This window comes from Grammomys surdaster, unplaced genomic scaffold (assembly GCF_004785775.1).
Source record: "Grammomys surdaster isolate TR1022 unplaced genomic scaffold, NIH_TR_1.0 270, whole genome shotgun sequence".
Classification (NCBI taxonomy): Eukaryota; Metazoa; Chordata; class Mammalia; order Rodentia; family Muridae; genus Grammomys; species Grammomys surdaster.
Window position 1 is genome coordinate 1,342,079 of NW_021604711.1, and position 19,147 is coordinate 1,361,225.

Here is a 19,147-nt window from a genome sequence, read left to right on the forward strand (position 1 = left end):
AAGGAAGTGGGTCCTAAGGAACAAGGAGGCTACCCAAAACAGGGCTTCTACTTCCCAAGTCAGGGAGGTAGTACCAAGATGTCTGCCTCCCAGAGCAGCAGTACCCAGCATGCCTGCCCTCATGTCCAGATGAGTTAGTTTTGCACATTCAGCCCTTGGGCCACAAGGAGGCTGGTCTGGGGCAGTACACTCTGTTCTGCAGAGCCCTTGCTTTAGGGATAAAAGGGCAGGAGAGAGGGGTCTCAAGCATGCCTCATTAGTTCCTTTACTCCCTCTGCCTGGAATCAGCTTCCTGGGGGCTGTAGGCTCCTTTAACTACCTCTTTTCTACCCCAGCAGTTATTCCTCCTGTGTCCCCTGCAAGCTTCTATCTCCAGCTCTCTGCCTCTCATGGTGACATAGGCCACATAGGCAATGGTGTGCCTCCTTCCCAAATGGACCCCAAACTGGTGTCATAGGCTTAGGACCTGAGGGGCCAGCAGACCTCCCCAACTCCCCACGACTACTCACTTCTAGCAACCTAGGCAAGGACACAGGTGGTGATCATTGGGGCTGTTGGCTTGCTGGACAGGGCTACATGGATCATCTTAGGGACTGACTGGCTTCCAGAGACCAAGTTTTGGAGGGAGTGGCCTTAGACTGAGGCTGTGGCAGGAACTGAGCCTTGCTGACTGCAAGAAGCCTCTGCAGAACATGTTCTACACCATCGTGGGTGGTGGGAGACCCTTCTGTCTGCAGAGGTCAGAAGGGCTGCATGCAAACCAGTGGCTGGGAACATCAGTAGAATCCTGGTCCAGGCCTGAGCTTTTCTGTCTCATCGATTGCCCTAGTTTTTCTTTTCTGTAAGCTGGGTCTAGAGAGCCTAGGTTCAAATCCTGACTCTGTGTCATATGAGCGTGTGGTCTTGGGGGCGCTACGTTTCTGCATGTCATGGAAATGATTGTGTGGGTACATACACCTTTGTATAGCAAACACATATTAGAACTTCAATATTATAAAATGCTTTCAAAGCAGTTGTGGCACATTTTCACATTCCATGTGCTAAGCACTGTGTAAATGTTATTTATTGACATTGCTATCAGCAGTTACGTTTCGCAGTGGTATCTAGGAAAGGTCTTGTTTGTTTGTTACAGTGTTACTGTAATAGGGCGTTTCCTAGACCCAGCTTTCCAAAGTCCTGTTTGACAAAATCCCATTAGCTTGGTCTGAAGGGTGCAAACTTTAGGAGAGAGAGCAGTACATTCCAGTGGTTTCCATGAAGCAGACAAAAATCTGCTGCCTGAATGAAGTCAATGGCACTGGCCTTTTATTTGGGTGGGTATGGATGGGTGTAGCCTACCAAGCTTGGGCGTGCTCAGTGCAGTTTGGACTGTTTTGCCAGGGAGGTTGAAGGACTTGAATGTAAAGTACCAGTATGCATGCAATGGCTAAAAACAATAACTACATTTTTAAGGTATTCGAAAACAGAGAAAATACCATGTATATTATCAACACATTGACTACACATAAACTGCCAACCCATCCCAGCTCAGCCTTGCCAGCCATCGTAACTATGAATGCTTGCACTGGTCTTTGGCTGGACAAGATATCCCAAAGGTTACTGTGCAGTGCAGTGTGGCTAGCTTGTGGAGCCTCTCAAGCACTAAGCCAAAAGTGAAGAACCCAGTGGGTATGTGCCCACACTGTTGTGGGGGAGGGGCTTCTGGGACCACTCGAGGTTTATAATCAAGACACTTTGAGAAGAGTGTCAATGTAACTATGCCTTATTGTGCACTCAGGATTGTGTTCCACCAGGAAACTTCGTTTGCAAACTGTGCTGTATGTAAACATGCCTAAAATAAACTGCCCGGTATCGGATGTTTGGATCAACATTGTCTATATAGTATAGTATAAGCCTGTCAGCCTTTCGGCTGGAGACAGTCTCCTGAGCTAGCCATCCAGACTCCCCTGCTACCTTGTCTTCACCACAAGTCTCACTCTTTCCTACTCTGCTCTGCTCCTCCCCCAGCTCCAGCTCTTTAATTCATCAAAAACCACTCCTCCTTCCTGATAGGAAAATCTTATTAGCATAGTGGGAGGGGTTTCATAGCTTACACACTCTGAACCAATCAGCAGCAGAACTACCCCTGTTTATCTCTTAGTATTGCCTTTTGGCCAGATTAAGGGCTATGTCACCTCCCCCAGGGCAGCTTGCTTTTTAACATGATGATCTCGGAGAATCATTGATCACTCTGTTTCCACCTTTTTGGGCAAGTAAGGAGGCAACAAACATTTATATATAGAAAGCAGGTCTTCTGGGCTATAGAAATGACAATACCACATATCCCGACAGCACTTGACACTACTGGAACAGCATTTAACAACATTCGACGCCAGTTGATACAGTACCTGTGAGGGTAGGTTATTCTAACGTACACTTTTGTGCCATATTCAAGTTGAAAAACTTTTCCATGGAGTCAGTTATAGTTGAAATCTGGCTCATGTGGCTGGCTCAGAAGCTGGCAAGTGCCAACAGCTACACTCTGCACCCAAAGCTGGAGCCCCAGGAGCCGTGGAAAGCTGATGGTGTGGTTTGGGTACAAAGGCCTGAGAACTGGGGTCCCAAGAGAACCAATGAACCTGTCCAAAGCCACCAGGGGGATAAGAGCCTCTCTCACCTTGAGGTGGGGTGGTTTCTTAATCCCTTCAACTGTCTGGGTGAGGCCATCCCCCCTGGGGAGGACCACCCAACGTACTCAATCTGTTAATTCAAACATTGTGAAAGTCTCTACAAACACCAGATGATAGGTTATTTCTCTGACGGTGAAATGAGTCAATTCAAACCAGATTAGATTAGATTAAAGGCAGGTTTATTGGGAAGCTGCTCTGAGGTAAGGTCACTGGTCCCCAAGGATTGAGGCCTAGTGAGGTGGAGAGAGAGGGAAGAAAAAGGGAGAAAGGGCATGCACACAGAAAGAAGAAGAGGAGGAGAGGGAGAAAAGGAGAGAGAGGGAGAGAGAGAGAGAGAGCGACAGAGAGAGAGAGAGAGCGCAAAATGTCTGGATTATATAGGGAGAAGCCTCTGGGAGAAGGGCAGCCTAGCCCGTGAGCTGGAAAATTCAAGGTTGGGTGGCAGGGTATGCCAAGTAGGGACTGAAGGATGCTGGGAGAACCCGGAGGCCATGTCTGCTTTGATACTAAAGTATCCATCTCACTCCCCTGTTCCCAGGTGTGAAACCAAACACCAGGGTCGGCAGGTTGTCTGTGTGGGACAAGAAGACAGTCCAGTTCTACATGACTCTGTAGACAGTGTTGACTCAAACATCTAGAGGCTGACATGGGGCAGTTTATTTTAGGCATGTTTAAATACAATATGATTTGCAAATGAAGTTTTCTGATGTAACACAACCAATCCTGTGTTCACAATAAGACATAATTATATCAAAACTCTTCTCAAAGTCCATGTCACTTCTTCCATGCAGGTGGGTTCTATGCATAGACTACATGTGTTCTCTTATGGGCTTGGGAAAGGATCTGGTGTGATATAGGTCATGTAGACGGCACAGAGGACTCTAGGCGGTTAACCCCCTCTGGTCCTGTTTGTAAGGCTCTGGGGCAGCCAGGTGTGGCTGACCCTACAGATGTTACTTGGGCTATTAACGTCCTCCACCCCCAGCCTTCATGAGGGAAACTGGGTTATACATCTCTTCCTCTGAAGAGATAACCCTTCGTGTTTAACATGCCTGGTTTCCCAGTACCTGAATGTCCCCCAACAAAACACTGACTCCACCCGGAACACACCACAGAAACACAGGTCGTAACATTTGCTGAATACGTGTGACCTATACAGTCAGCTCTCCAAGACTCACATTAGTGAGCACTCCAAATGGCCATGGTAGTGCTGGAAGGACAGACATTTCATAGACAGGTCATGCCACAGACAACTTCCCTGCTGCCCCACCCACAGCTATTGGGTGTTACATTTGGTTGGTGCAAATAGAAGGCTAAGTATAAACCCAGAAATGTGGTGTCTCTTGGTTTGAGACGAAACAAAGGTCATGTTAATGTGAGAAAAAATTAAAAGCAAAATTGCAAACTGGAAAATATTTTCAATGCATGTAGAAAAGAATTGTATTATTAAATGAGGGTCCTAACGATGGGGAAAGTTTAAGGTCCTAAAGTAAGTGAAGGATAGGAAATACTCACAAGAGGAAACTAGTGAACCATCAGCACGTAAAAACAATTTAGTTGTATAAGCAATAAGAAAAATGCGTCAGAGCAATTTCTTTATCATTGGGAAAATTGTAATAAGAGTAAACAAAAAATTAGTAAATGACACGTGTTAGGGTTAAGTCTTGTGCGCTGTGTATTCAGAAGCTGAGTTCTGTGGCCCTGTCCAGACTGCAACCTGATCTTGGGGTACAGTGTTAACCAACGCGCTGTAAGGAATGCTCCCCAATAGTCCCTGTTGCTTAATAAAAGGCTGGACCCTATGACTGGGCAGAGAGGACAGGAAGGAGGAACTTAGGATCAAGTGATAGGTCTTGAGAGAGACCATGAGGTAGGAGAAGGAGAGAGGGTGGAGAAGAACGTCCGTCCCCATGAGGCAGAATGGACCATGAGCACATGGCCAAGAGACTCTCGTCCTGAGAACACACATTGAACAGAGCAAGCAGTTAACACAGGGCCTTGGCTGGGGTAGAAGCTAGAATAGCTCAGAACCTGCCCAGTCTAGGATTATAGCTTGATATTAGAAATACCAGATTTCTGTCTCTTATTTGGGAGGTAGATGGGAAAGAGTGGGACAGAGAAACTCCAATAAAAATATTTTTACTCTCAGTGCTAGTGAGTTTTTGCTGCTGGATAAGAATAAGTACAGTTTGACATTGAGTTTCAAAAGCCATTAATCAAAGGACTCTGCTTCCAATACTACATCTTAAGGAGGTTACCAGATCATAACAACCACAAAACTCATCCCATTCCAAGCTTCAGGTTTCCCAGCTTCAGGTTCGAGTATGTTGTGGAGCAAGGTCAGTGCAGGCAGCCAAAACAGCTAAGTTCCCAAGGGAACCTGCAACTGCAGCCAAGGCAGATGTTTCTGTCCAGGTTGATAAGACATGTCGGGGTAAATGTTCAAAGTCTGCTTAACCTGCTCAAAGCTGGGAAGGGAGGGCCTGTTCAAGGCTGGGAAGGCCACAATTCCCCCATTTTTGTTTTTGTTTTTGTGTTTTAAAGATAAGCAGTACCAGTTGCTGGACAGGGTCACAAGATTTACTTGTTTCCCATAATCCCGTCTAGGGTACCAAGTGGCTAGGCAACTGTGTCTACCTTAAGTCAGTGTCTATATTGCTCCTTCCTACCCGTCGTGGAACCATACATAGCATTGATGTATGTTCTGTCTTAGGTCAATAGGAGCTCAAGAACACTCTTACCCATCTCTGACTAACTGGTCTTCTATAGCACTCTTTCCCATTCAGACCAAAGCCACAAAGGACATATCAAAGCCTCATATAAACTTGTCTTGGCTTCATTCTTCTCTCACCCCTTATCTTTTTTCATTTCCAGCCCCCCTTTCAGGTAAGCCCAGTTTGTCCATGGCTGCTGAACGGCTACAATCGTCTATCAAGCGGAACTGTGGCCCATGGCCCTTTATGATCACTTTCCTCATTAAAATTGGCCTTTGTCTGCCCCCTGCTGGTCATAGAAGGAGAAGCATGCTGCTGTTGCATGATTCCTTCCCACCCACTTTGGGTCACCTAGCCAGATACCTGCTCTGCTGGATCCAGAAAAGACGCTCATTGCTGGAGCTGAGACTACCTAAAGCTGCGGGGTCTCTTGCACTTGTTTGTGAGCACGTCAACAGTAACTCCTATTTCTCAGAGAGGTTAGTAGGTGGCCTGCACACAGACCGGGAACAAACGGAAGCAGAGCGTGCGTCCATGCAACACACCACGCACACAGGTGTGGGAGGGGCTGTTGCCCTGTGGTCCCAGCTGCTTCCTGCTGGGAATCGACTGTCTATTGTCCTTCTGCGGCATCCCTGTGGGCAGGACTGCGTCCATTTGGGAAAGCAGCCCTCTTCCATTCTTATTTTGTCCAGCAACTTCCACCCAAAAACTCTGCTCTTTCACACACTTGTGACCCCTGATGACAGGCAGAGCAATGGGACACATGGAAGGTTCAGAGCAATGCATTATTTAATCAGTCTCAGTCTGGGATTAGGAAGAATAAGTAAGAGGGAGTAAGGAAAGCTGGCTCCTGGATCCACTTGAGCAGTGAAGGAGTGGACAGCAGAATCCACGGATACAGTTCTAGAGGAGATGAAGCGATAAACAAGAGATAAAAAGAGACATCACACCACTCCCATCTCACCACGTCCTTCCTGCAGTTGCCTTGCACACGCACCCCATCTTAGTTTTGCATAAAATTCCAAAAATGCTCCAGGGGTGTTTGTACACAGGAGAACTGGATGGTGCAGTTTCTTTCCCTTCACCTGCGCACTAAATAATAAATCCCAGTTGTTAGAGAGCTGACATAGAAGCAAAAGCCTTAGGTTCAGTCCCCAGCACTGCATACATAAGGCCTAGTGGTCCATCCTCCTGACTCTAAACTCTGGGAGATAGGGGAGAATCTGAACCTCAAGGTCATCCTTGGCTGCAAAGTGAGTTTGAAGCCAGCCTGGGATACAGAAGAGCTTGTCTCAAAGACAACAAAAATAACCACATTATAGTAAATCTAATGACTGCCACCCTCTAAGGGGAGAGGGAAGAAGTGTCATTGCCATTGTGATTGTTGTCACAAGACATGGTCTTCTGGCTCCCATGCCAGCATTTATGATTTTATCTGTTAATCTCACCAGGTGAGAATAAAATCACTACCACAGTTTTTGAGCTAACTTTGAATCAAGTTTTATTAAGTACTTGCCAGGACAGTGGATACCGGCCAGGTCCATACCCGGGATTCCCAGAATATGACCCCAAACTACATTAGTCAGACACTTATAAAGGTAAAACCCACAAGGCTACATACTTCCAACCTTCATCCAACTAGGGACAAACATATATCCTGATGTACTTCCTGCAGATGTACCTCCTGCCTGTGTGATCAGGCAGGTCCTGTGCCGTTTGAGCTACCAACCTTGTTTATGAAAGTGAAAAAACATGGCTTATATGAACAATAGCCTCCAGCAGTCCAGGAAGCTATCTATCCTTGGGCAAGTAGGACTTACAGATTTAAGGCATTTTTGGTTTATAGATCTCTTAAACATGGTGATTTAAACTTTTTTTTTAATGGTTTTTTGAGACAGGGTTTCTCTGTGTAGCCATGGCTGTCCTGGGACTCACTCTGTAGACCAGGCTGGCCTCTAACTCAGAAATCCACCTGCCTCTGCCTCCCAAGTGCTGGGATTAAAGGTGTCCACCACCACTGCTCGGCTACAGTAATTTAAACTTAAAACATAACTTTAGCCATCTCTTCACACAGCTTCCCACTTACCACAGCTCCCAATCCCCTCTCCCCCATGCCTCAGCCTTAGCCAGTTCTTAGCTTCTCAGCTGGTCAGCGCCATTTTCTGAAAGGATGGCTCAAAATTTCCCATTGTCCCCTGTAAAAGTAACTTTTATTTGCAGGATGTAATTGTCATCTCAGAGGCTTACTGCTGAGTAAGCTCAGCCTTTCTAGTTCTTTCTGAACCCTGGTTGGCTGAGTTAACTCAGCTATTCTGGCTCAAAACTCCTCTCCAAGCTGACTGATTCAAACTGGCTTCTCTTGGCTTCACACTGAATTGCTGTTTGGAAAAACTGCCTCTGAATTCCATGAACTAAACTGTGCTGACTGTACTGACTGAACAGAACTGAAAAGAACTGCACAGACTCAACTGAATTTAGCTGCACTGAACTGAACCGCATCTAACTAAACTGAATTTAACTGCACTGCACTGCACTGCACTGCACTGCACTGCACTGTACTGCACCACACTCCACTACATTGCCTGACCTCAAATGAACTGCACTGAGTTGCCCTCCACTCCTGGCTCTGTACTGCATTTCTAAGTTGTCTCTTTCCTGCACAGTTCTTGTGAGAGTTGGACATATCCTATTCTGTCAAGTCTTTCTCTGATTCATCACTTTGTCTGTCCCTCAATTAGGCTTCACTTTCTAACATGGCAGTGTTAGGAATTAAAGGTGTATACTATGGGTATATCTGTATTTCAGTCAGAACATACTGTAATCCAGAACATGACTACATTCCAGCCGGATCACATAGACATAGAAGGCCTTTGGAAGTGATCCCTTGCCAGAACAGCCATGTTACTGGATTAAAATTCCTCTACAATCCCCAGAGACCTGAGTCCCAGGGCCAGTGACTGGGAAACTGGCTGCTCCTGGCTGTCTTTGTATGGGTATGCAGTTAAGTAGTCACCACTCTGGCCTTGGTCCATTGCTTTCCTCTGTTATAGGGAAGAATACTCTGCAGCCAGAGTGATGTGACCAGAGAAGAGGTGTCACTGATCCTGTGCATGGGATACAGGCAACAGAGTTAGTCAGAATCTTGGGTCAGTTGTAATGAGAATATTTTTTTTTCCATTACTCACATGAAGGTGGAAACTACTCGGTGCAAAGGACCAACTATGACTTTCATTTGGGGTCAAAACACATCAGGGTGCTGCCTCATGGAGGGCCTAACAACACAACACATGTCAGTGAAGTGGAAACTTCTGGTTTCTTTGGAAAGTCAGTTATGTCAAATGATGTTTTGCTAGGGCACATGGATGAAAGGATGGCTTGCTAAAGTAGACACATGAAAGAATGGTTTCCTGAAGCAGACACAGGTTTGAAAGGAGACAGTGGGAAAAGAGCATAGAGCATTGGTTTGGTTTGTTCCACCTTGCTTTTCTTCGCTAACAATATGGATGTATTAGTTTGCCTTACATAGCATTGTTGAGCTCCACTTGTGGTAATGCCACCATTGAGATGAACTCATGAGGTTCCTGCAGTTTTGTGCCACTTCCAGGCCTTGCCTTAGGCCAGTTGGCAAGCCTTGCTGTTTCTTCAGGATTGAACTACAGCCGCTGGTTCATGGGTGATGTCTGCCTGCCGAGAGGACTGGACTGAAGCTGCTGGTTCGTATTTGGTGTTTGCTACAGGATTGAACTGCTGACAAAGAAGATTGAGCTCATCCCCAAAGAACTATTGTACCAGGAGCCTCTGAAATTCAGTTAAAATAGGCCTTCCCTCATGAGTGCCTTCTAAATAGCTTATCTAGGGCATTTTATCACAGCAACAGAAACCTGACTGGCACATGTAAAGTGAGCTCTGGTGTAGTTTGTAGGTGTGAGCTTACAACAACATACCAGCGTCAGTGAATCATCTGTAACAAACACGGAAGCACCAGTAACAGGCAAGGTGACAGACTGGGTGATGAGGAAAGAGGCCAGGCCACTGTCTCTACTTTTTGATCAATTTTTCTTTGTGTGTGTGTGTGTGTGTGTGTGTGTGTGTGTTTAAACCTAAAAGATACTCTTTTTAAAAGCTTATTTAGGGGGAGGGGATGTAGCCCAGTCGGCAGAGTGCCTTCCTAATATGCATGCAGAGAGCCCTTGGCTCAATCCAGCACTAGAGTGGTGACCCATGCCTGTAATTCCAGCACCTGGGCAATGAAGACAGGTGGATCCACGATTTAGGGTCATCCTTGGCTATTTAGTGAGGTAAAGGCCAGCCTGTACTACATGAGACCTTGTTTCAAATAAAGTCTATTTAAACATGATAAATAACTCCATTACTCCTGCACATATCACCTTGGCTCAAGAGTATGACAGCCTACTTAGCTATACCAGAAGTGGAGACAACCCAAGAGCCTATCAACCCATAAAAGGATAAACCAAGTGTTGTCTCTGCACATGCTAGCCATGGTCAGTCAGCTGCTGACATACTCTATGGCATAGATGACGAATCTGGAAAACATTATGCAAAAGACAAGACACAAAAGGTTACAGCCTCCATGAGTCCACACATACAAAATATCCAGCTAAGGCAATCCACTGATACAGAAGGAGGGACGTGATTCTCAGGGGCTGGGGTGGAACGAGTGTGAGTGACAGCCAAGGAGGAGCCAACTTTGTGGATAACGTTGTTCTCCATTGAGCTGTGTTGTGTATTCAACAGGAGAAGGACTGATGTGTAGCAAAGGTGATTTATCAGGCTGGCTTATACAATACAGTCTGTATAGTTCAACAGTGGCCATCTTTATGATGAGGAAGCTGAGAACGCAGTAGTTGCTTGGTTTATGAGGCCAGATGCCTGGAAGAGTTTTTAAAAACCATTGATCTTTGAGACACTGTAGATGATAGAAGCTGCATTCTGATGCCCAAGAAGTGTGGCAGCAGCAGAGTAGATGAGCTCACCAGCAGGGGTAAAATCACGCAAACCAAAAGCTTCCCCTCAAACCTCCTTATGTCTGGGTCACCTCTGGAAGGTGAGGCCCACATTTAGGGTAAGCCTTCCCAATTCAACAAACCAAATCGAGAAAATCCCTCCTGGGCATGCCCTGAGAGTCCCTCAAAGTGTGCCCAGAGGCTTGTCTCATGGGTAGTTTTGGCTCCTGTCAAATGAGTCAATAGTAATAACCACCATGTATCTCTGACTGTACCAAAAGCCATTTGTTTGCCTGGAAAGGGTAACAGTGGTGCAGAAATTCTATCCTAATAGCACTCTTAGAGGAGGTTAACCTCCCAGCTTGCACACAACCACAAAGGGCAGTGTTGAGGACAGTGCCAGGCCCAGCAGGCAAGTGCAGGCAACTTTACTTATTGTAGAGTCAGGACAGTTATTCCCCACCCCCACCCCCCAGCTGAGTCAGATTCTGAGGGATTTGAGGGTGCTGAGCAGATTTGCTTGGGGACAGCAGGAGGCACTGTGCACACAGAGTCCCTGGAGGCCAGACCCAAGCCATGGAATGTTCTTGAGCCCAGGAGCCCAGAGTGGTCCACTCAAACCACTACTGCTGCTGTGCCCTTAGGCCAGCTGCCTTTAGGAAAGAAGAGGAGAAGAGGGAGGGATGGAGAGGGCTTTGTCACTGTATGTAAGCCAAGGTCACCACTCCCCTCAGTGTGCCAGAACCTTCGAGGCAGAAGCTCTGAACCCAAGTGTCTCCTTTGTCCCTCCATCTTGTCTTCCAGGTTTAGAAGTTTCTGTAGAGACTACACTAGATGCAGAGAAAAAAATTGCTTTCTCACTATTCTGAAGGCTGCTGAGTCCAAGAGTGAGGGTCTGGCAGCCAGTGAGGGCCTCTGGTTTGTCACAGCATGATGGATGGTGAGATGAAGGAGGGAAAGGGGGTGAATTCCCCTTTCATACGGAGCACCGTGATAACAAGCCCACTCTCCTGAGGATCCCATGAGAACCCGTTCTCATGACCGAATCACCCTTTAAAATCCCTCCTCTTTGCATTGATATGATTGCAATTAAATTTCAACAGATGATAGATGGGGTTTCTCTAGCCTGGCTGGCTCTGCTCAGCTGGCCACGGTGTTCCTGTTAGCTTGCAGGTGATTTTGCTAGGCTCTTCCCAGGGACCTGGTAACCGCTTAGGTTACCATCTGCAGCCATTGCCTGCCTCAGGAGAGGGCTGCATATGAAAGGACTGCCTCCTCACCCCAGTTCTTTCTCTCTCCTCCTTTCTGTCTTCCTTTTCTCTGCCCTCATGGCTCTGCTCCCTCTACCCCTTCTTCAGGCACTCACTCCCTTCCCTTCCCCCAAGTAAACCCGATCTGTTGATGGTGTGATGTCTCAGGGGACACCCACCACCACGTTATGTTTCATAACAGTTCCACTATACCATATAGCCTCACGATGAACCTTAGACAACTCAGCAGAGAAGTATATGGTGATCAACTAGTGATGCCTGCCATGGGAGTGGGCTGTGGGGTGGTTATATGTGATGTGTAGAGGCCTCTCCATCTGCTTTAAACTGCTTAGTTAGCAAAAAAAAAAAGTTATTCTGTCTTTTATGCTGAAAGGACAACATAAACCCCATTTGTCTTCATTTAAGAACCAGGCCCGATTTCAAAAAGCAGTGGTATGGCACCAGCTTCAGGAATAGACCATAAGTCCCAGAAACTAGGTCATAAGACACCCAGCTCTAGGAACAGGCCATAAAGTCCAGAACACAATCATAAAACCTCTTTCCAAAGAACAGCCTGGGAATAACCACAAATATGGGGAAATATCTTATCTAAAAATGGGCCGTCTGCACTGGGCAGCCCTATTTCATCATATGGTTAAACATATAATGACATATGACATAGGAATGCAGACCACTGACCACCTGTGACCCCCTCCTAGCACCCACCAATGAAAGTTTAGATTACCTAATCCTTCTAGAGAGTTCCCCCGGTTCCCTACAAGAAGACCTGCATGCTTTTGTCTGGGGTCGCCATTTTAGAGAATGGTTGACAGAGCATGCTGGATGTTTCTGTAGAATAAATGCTCTTTGTTTTTGCATAGTATTCGAGTCTGGGGTCTTCCTTTAGTGATTTTTGGGCCCTTACAAAGCCAAGGTTGTCTTGAAAAAAAAAAAAAAAAAACCTCTGCATACATACTCTGTAAGGCCCAACTGTCTTCTGCCAGAGCTGCTAGCTGAGGCCAGGACTTCTCTGGTTTATACCCTTGGCCTTCCCATGGTAGGAAAGGTAACTGGAATGTCACCCAGTTTCCCAACAGCTAAACCTCCAGCAGGCATATGAGCCACTGGGAACAGAGCTGTGTCTCTCAAGGAAGATACACCAGCACTGACATTCATTTCCTCGAAGGTAGCATGAAAACATGGGAGGTCACATCTGCCACCTGCTCCCAGGATGACACTCTGTGATCACAGTGTTTGGGACCAAACCTGAGCAGCATTCCCAGGAGGACAAAAACATTGTCTCTGGGGAAGTTTGAAGCTTCCTCCAGCCACCGTCATTGTGAGGGAGAAAGAAACTGTGAGTGTTCTCATCCTTAGAAGCTCAAGTCAAAGCGGAGGCGGCCTTCTCCCCACCTACCCATCCTCTCAGCACTGTGCTAAAGAGCCTCCCGCTCTGGTCTGTGAGGGGAGCAGAGGCAGCGAGCCCAAGGCCACGGTGGGTACATGGATGCTGCCCATACACTATATAACTTCCCCATGCCAGGCCCTAGATCTTGGAGAGAAAGTGGCTGGTGAGAGGCTGCCAGCAGCCGCCCAGCCTGCCAGCCTGGCTATGGGCCTGGCCAGATGGTTTGCATATGGTTGCCTGGCTTGCCCAGACAATTTCTGTTGCCTTGAGGATGTAAGCAGCTTAGGCCAAGCCCAGTTGATTTTCTCAGAATTTCCTGTAAACAAAGAGAAAGATATGGCTTATGTAACACCCTTGTTGGTTGGCTCCCTTGCCTCAAAGTAGGACAGCAGCCTGGCCAGGAAGTATTAACAGACAGGGGAGGGGCTTAGCTGTCCCTAGTTTACCACTGAGCCATCCTCTCAGGGCGATTCTTTCTAAGCCTTTCCACCAACTGAGTGATCTTGAAGCCCATTCCAGAGTAAGAGAAACTTCAGGAGTATCCAAAATAATAACTAACAAACTGTCCCTTGCAAAGGCAGGAAGTCAACACATGAGCTCACCCAGTCCACAGGCCAGCCCTAGGAGGCAAACATGAGAACTATAATCAGTTATGAAAGATGTAGGCACGGGAGCTGAGCAACAACCCTCCCTGCCCTGCCCTCCTGTGGCCCTCCCCCCACTAGTGCTGAAAACATGGCCCAACCTTACCCTCCACCCTCACCCACCCCACCCACGCCATTCTCACTTCTGCTTATAACTTTCTCAGCATCAGTGGCCAGAAATCCTAACACTTCCCATACTCTCTTGGAGTCAGAGCATTATGTAAAACTTAAGGACTGCCGTTTAGAGACGTTATATGAAATGTGGCTGCTTTGATTGACAGGTTCTTTGAATGGAGGTGAGCCAGTAATTCCTGTGTCCAGTCACCTCTTTGTTGGGAGTCAAAGGCAGTTGAACCAGTTCCCACACCGTTGTCTGATCCTTGGGATGAGACCAAGGCCATGAGTCCTTAAATACCACAGATCCTGGGAGGACCCTTCGATGCGTCCCAGGGACCCTTCTGGGAAGCCTGTGCCAGACTTGCTCATCATCTCGCTCTCTTGCTGCTTCTGCAGAGTCCCGAAGCCCTTTTCTGCTGAAAACTCAGACTGGTTTACTTCAGGTGCTGTCCTCGCTGGTACGTTCCAGAACAAACACGAAGCAAGACTGAGATCTGGCTCCAAACCCTCCCTGCACTCTCTCCCTTTAGATCTTCTAAGAGAAGACTCAACTGCCACACCCAGTCAAGCCATTCCCTAGTGAAAGCTGGGTCATCTTTTTTACTTGAGAGACAGGGTTTCTAGCCTAGGCTGTACTTCCACTCTCTGGCTGAGGATGGTCCCGAATGTCTATCCATCTGCTCTTTCTGCCTCCATTTCTCTAGTACCAGGATGACAGACACCATGAGGGTTTTGCACAGTGCTGGAGATAAAACTTGGGTTTCATGCCAATCAACTTTCCTCACGTACCTTTTTTCTTTGGCTGCTGGGAATTTATCTTCATAGCATGGCTGTCTCAGATTTTTCTCATCTGTTCATTTGTGTTTGCCCTTCTCTGCCCATGTGGAAGACACCCTTGTTGCTCACAAATAACTGTTGCTTCCCCATGCTTCCAGCATCCTGTCCGCACCAGAATACCAGGCTCTAGCCAGTTAAGTTTGCGAGATGCTGATCTGGTGGCCTTCCCTGCTTCCTCCTCCCCCTGCTTAGGTGACACTGGAGCCTCCTGCCAACTTAACCACCAGCATTTTGAGGTGACTTTCTTTGGTAGCAAAAGCTAGTCTCTTCTGACCACATACAAACAGTGTGATTAAAAGCACAGACTCGCTTCTTTCTTTCACCACAATCTCTGGTGCTTGTGCCTGGAACATTCCATCCAATGAACACAAGTGCACACAAAGTGAATGAGCCCTTCCTTTGTTCTGTAACAAGACAGCAAGTGTGACTAAGACAGAGGTTGCCTGCGGAGTCAAGCATTGCATCATAGACGGTAACTTGGGAGTGATCACGATCGGGGGAGGGGGTCGTCTCTTCAAGCATCAGCTGGGCCCCAAGCCTCTACAGTCTGATAGAGGTTTATTATCCTTACACATTTAAACACAGCAAACACTTGGGGAAAGGTTTTCACAAGACAATTATCACAACAAAGCTTTAGATGTGGCTACATGGAAACTCCCTTGCAAAGTACACAGTCTTTATTGAGTAAGAATGGGTTGTTATTCACAGAGAAACAGCATGCAGGCCATCTAGGGAGGAGGAGTTTGCAGTAAGCATAAGGATGGGTTCTGTTCATTGAGGATGCAAAGTACAATAGAACCATCATGAGAGTGGGTTTTCACTGAGAGACAAAGCTCAGGATTAGGGTCTGGACAATGCTCAGGATTTTGGTGGATTCAGGCGGAGGCTGGCTCCATAGACTAGCAGAAGATCCGGTTGTTAGACAACGTCCACTCCAGCCTTTCGGGTGAGGAGGCATCATCCGTTCTTTCCCTTGAAGAAAAAAGCCTGCATGTTTAACAAATCTGAATTTTTAAATGCTTGCTGTGAGCTGTGCCTTCCACACATGATTACAGAGTCAAACCAAAGCAGAAGACACATTTAACCTGAGCATCTGGACTGTAAAGGGAGCAGACAATGGTACTGTAGGTGATTTGCTAAGGCTGTGGCTCCCGGCCAATGGGTTTCATGTTGTAATAAACTGCCTTGGATAACCCAGGGATGTAGCATGCTCTCCCTGGTAACACATGAGTTTCGAAAAGTCTTGGCTGATTGTGTGCTGGATAAAAAACAATAGTTGGAAGAATTGACTCATAATTGTGCAACATCTTTTTAGATTAGTACCTAACCCATGCAAATGGAAATAAATAGATTGAATAAAGATGTTAGGCCTAGACCAGGGTGTGTGTGTTTTATTCTTCAATTGTTTTGCCTTCAGATCTACTCTTAAAATAGTGTTAGTTAAGAACTGGTCAGCTTTGAAGTTTTTTTTTAAATATATTTTAAAATTTCTTAAACTTCCAGGTATATAACAAAAGAAATCTAAGTCAGCATATCACAGACACCAGCATATCCATGTTCATAATAGCATAGATAAGAAACCAGCTTATAAAACATCCAATAAAAAAAAAGAAAAAAAAAAGAAACCAGCTTAACTGCCCATCAACAGATTAATGGGTTTATATAGACACAGTGGATTCTATTCAGCCATGAAGAAATAAGAATAAGTTTTATCATTTGCAGGGAAGTGGGAAAGCTGGAGATCATTATGTTGACAGAAATATGGCAGACTCTCAGATGCAGAACCTGGGTTCATTTTAGTTGTCCTAGTTTTACATTCCCAGAGAGACTCAGGTCATCATCAGTGTTTGAGGCCCATGCCTTTACATACTGAGCCATCTCGCTGGCTCCAGAATCTAGATGTAAAATAAAACAAAATGAAAAACAAACAACAACAACAAAACCCATAGGTTGAGAAGGCAGGGACTAGAGAGATGGCTCAGTGGTTAAGAGCACTGACTGCTCTTCCAGAGGTCCTGAGTTCAAATCCCAGCAACCACATGGTGGCTCACAACCATCTGTAATGAGATCTGATGCCCTCTTCTGGTATGTCTGAAGACAGCAACAGTGTACTCACATACATGAAATAAATAAATCTTTAAAAAAAAGAAAAGAAAGAAGGCAGCAGCCAGGCTCTGGATGGAGAGGAACAGATCTAAGGGGATAGGCAAGGAAGACAAACACAGTGTGCTTGCTCTCGTATGTGGAACCTAGACTACTACACATCCTGTTTCCTCCCATGAAAGCACAAGGGCTACTCAGCAGGAGGAAGGTACCCAGTGGGAAGGGTACAAGGAGAGGGATAGAGATGGGTATGAATAAGTATGGAAATGCATAGGGAAACACATTTTGTATGCTAAAACTTTTTCAAAACAGTACTAAAATATTAACAGCAAATAAGAAGAGGAGGAGAGAAAGCAGCAATTTTGATCACCACCTGTATACTCTCATGAACATACAGAACCTCCAGAACATACAGATGACACTTTTGGGGTCCCCATACCTCCTTTTCCCAAGTCAAAAATATCTACTTCTGTCAACAGCTGGTCATGCACAGGGCTGAAGGAATGTGATTAGCCTCTCCTTTCCAGAAAGGGGGGGGGGGGCTATGTGCTCTATGACCTCTCTCTTCCAGGGGGTAGGGGGTGCCTATGTGCTCCAACAACCTCTCCCTTCCGAGAAGGGAGGGGGCCAGGTGGAATTTCCAAAGGCTCTGAGCTGATCTCCTCACATAGTGCCTTCCAGCATCATGAAAGCTAGTAGTAGGGTAAAGCTCAGGCCGGTATCAGCTTGATTTCTGCACATTCTGTGATTTAACTATGTTGTGTTTCCAACAATGGGGTTTTAACATAAAGTTTTGGAGTGAAACCAATACCAGTATAAATAAATAGCCTGTAATGTGTTGGGGTGGATCTGTTGCTATGTATACAAATGCTTAATTATGAACCCCAAGATCTGGTTTCTATCCAGATGAGTGGATTCTCATGTACACCAGCTTTTGTTGTGTAAATCTTGCTCCCCAATTTAAATCTATAGGCTAATAAAAGGCTAGAGCCTGTGATTGGGCAGTAGAGAGAGGGGAAGGCAGGACCTGAGAATTGAGTGAGGGGTTTTGAGAGAGACCGGGGGAAGAAGGAGAGAGAAGATAGAGGAGGAGGCTGCCATGAGGCCGGATGGATCATGAGCATGTGATCAGGAGAAGTGCACCCTGAGGACAGGCTGATGGAACAGAAACAGCCTGGGTGACATTCAGACAGCAGGTAACAAGGGGCTGTGGCTGGGGTGTAAGTTAGAACAGCTCAGAATCAATCTAGGCTTACTGCTTGTAAGTAAAACATCAGGATTCTTGAGTTTCTTACTCAGGAGCTAGATGAGAAAGAGTTGGAAAGAAAACCCCTGATAAAAATATTTTTACAGTAATATTTGTGGTCTCTCGAACCTCACCAGCCAACAACTCAAAAAGAGATAACACATTTCTGATGCTGGGCTTTTTGATAGGTAACCTGTGGTCTGGTAGGGATGTTGTCACTCTGTTATTGGATAACTCCATGTTGACTCATTCCTGTTCCATCAATCCCCTTTAAGCCTTTAAACCACTGCATTCTGTCTTCCTTCTCTTGAAAAGCCCCTCCGCACGACCTCTTGAGTCTCTTGAAAACTTTCCTGACCTCTATGGGTATCTCAAAGTAAGCATTCACATCAGAAAACTCAAAGCTACATCCACAAATGAGAGGGAAAAAAATACGATGTATGTTTTTCTGGGACTGGGTCAACTCACTCAGAATAAGTGTTTCCAGCTCCATCCATCTACCTGTGAATTTTATAATTTCATTTTTGTTATTTTATTAACTTTATTTGAAAATCTGGCAAAGAAATGGAAACATTACACACCAAAATTGACTAGACCCAAAGTCTCTGTACTTCATGAACTTCTATATGGTTAGACTAGGCATTCAGAATGTACACCGTGGTATTTCCCAATAAATTTTACATTTTCGATATTGAGTATATTTTATGCACGTATTCACCACCAAAGCAAGCAGACGAACAGAAACCCATAACAAAATTAGAACTAGAAAACAAATCAGCTTTATATCCCCGTTCATGACTCTTGCCCATGGCTCACATTCGTCCCTCTTCCTTCCCTAGCTCTTAGCCTTTCTTGTCCTCTCCCCACATGTTGGACTGTTACCATCAACATTTGTTCACATGTATACATATGCTATTTGCTGGAATCCATCTTTCTGTGACTGTGCGACCTTGTCTAATATTATATATTCTAAGTCCATCCTTTTCCGTGAAAGTGTTTTAACTTCATTTTTCTTTAGAGCTGAGTAAGGAAGACGTTTGGAGAAGTACATGGATAGATCTCTCAAAAAAGGGCAAAGGCCCTGAAGATGCTTGTCTCTCATGTAAATGCTCATCCAAAGGTTGTGGGGAGCAAGGAAAGACTTGAGCGCTTGGGTAAAGAGTGGTAAGTACTGGGTGAATGTGTACTGTTG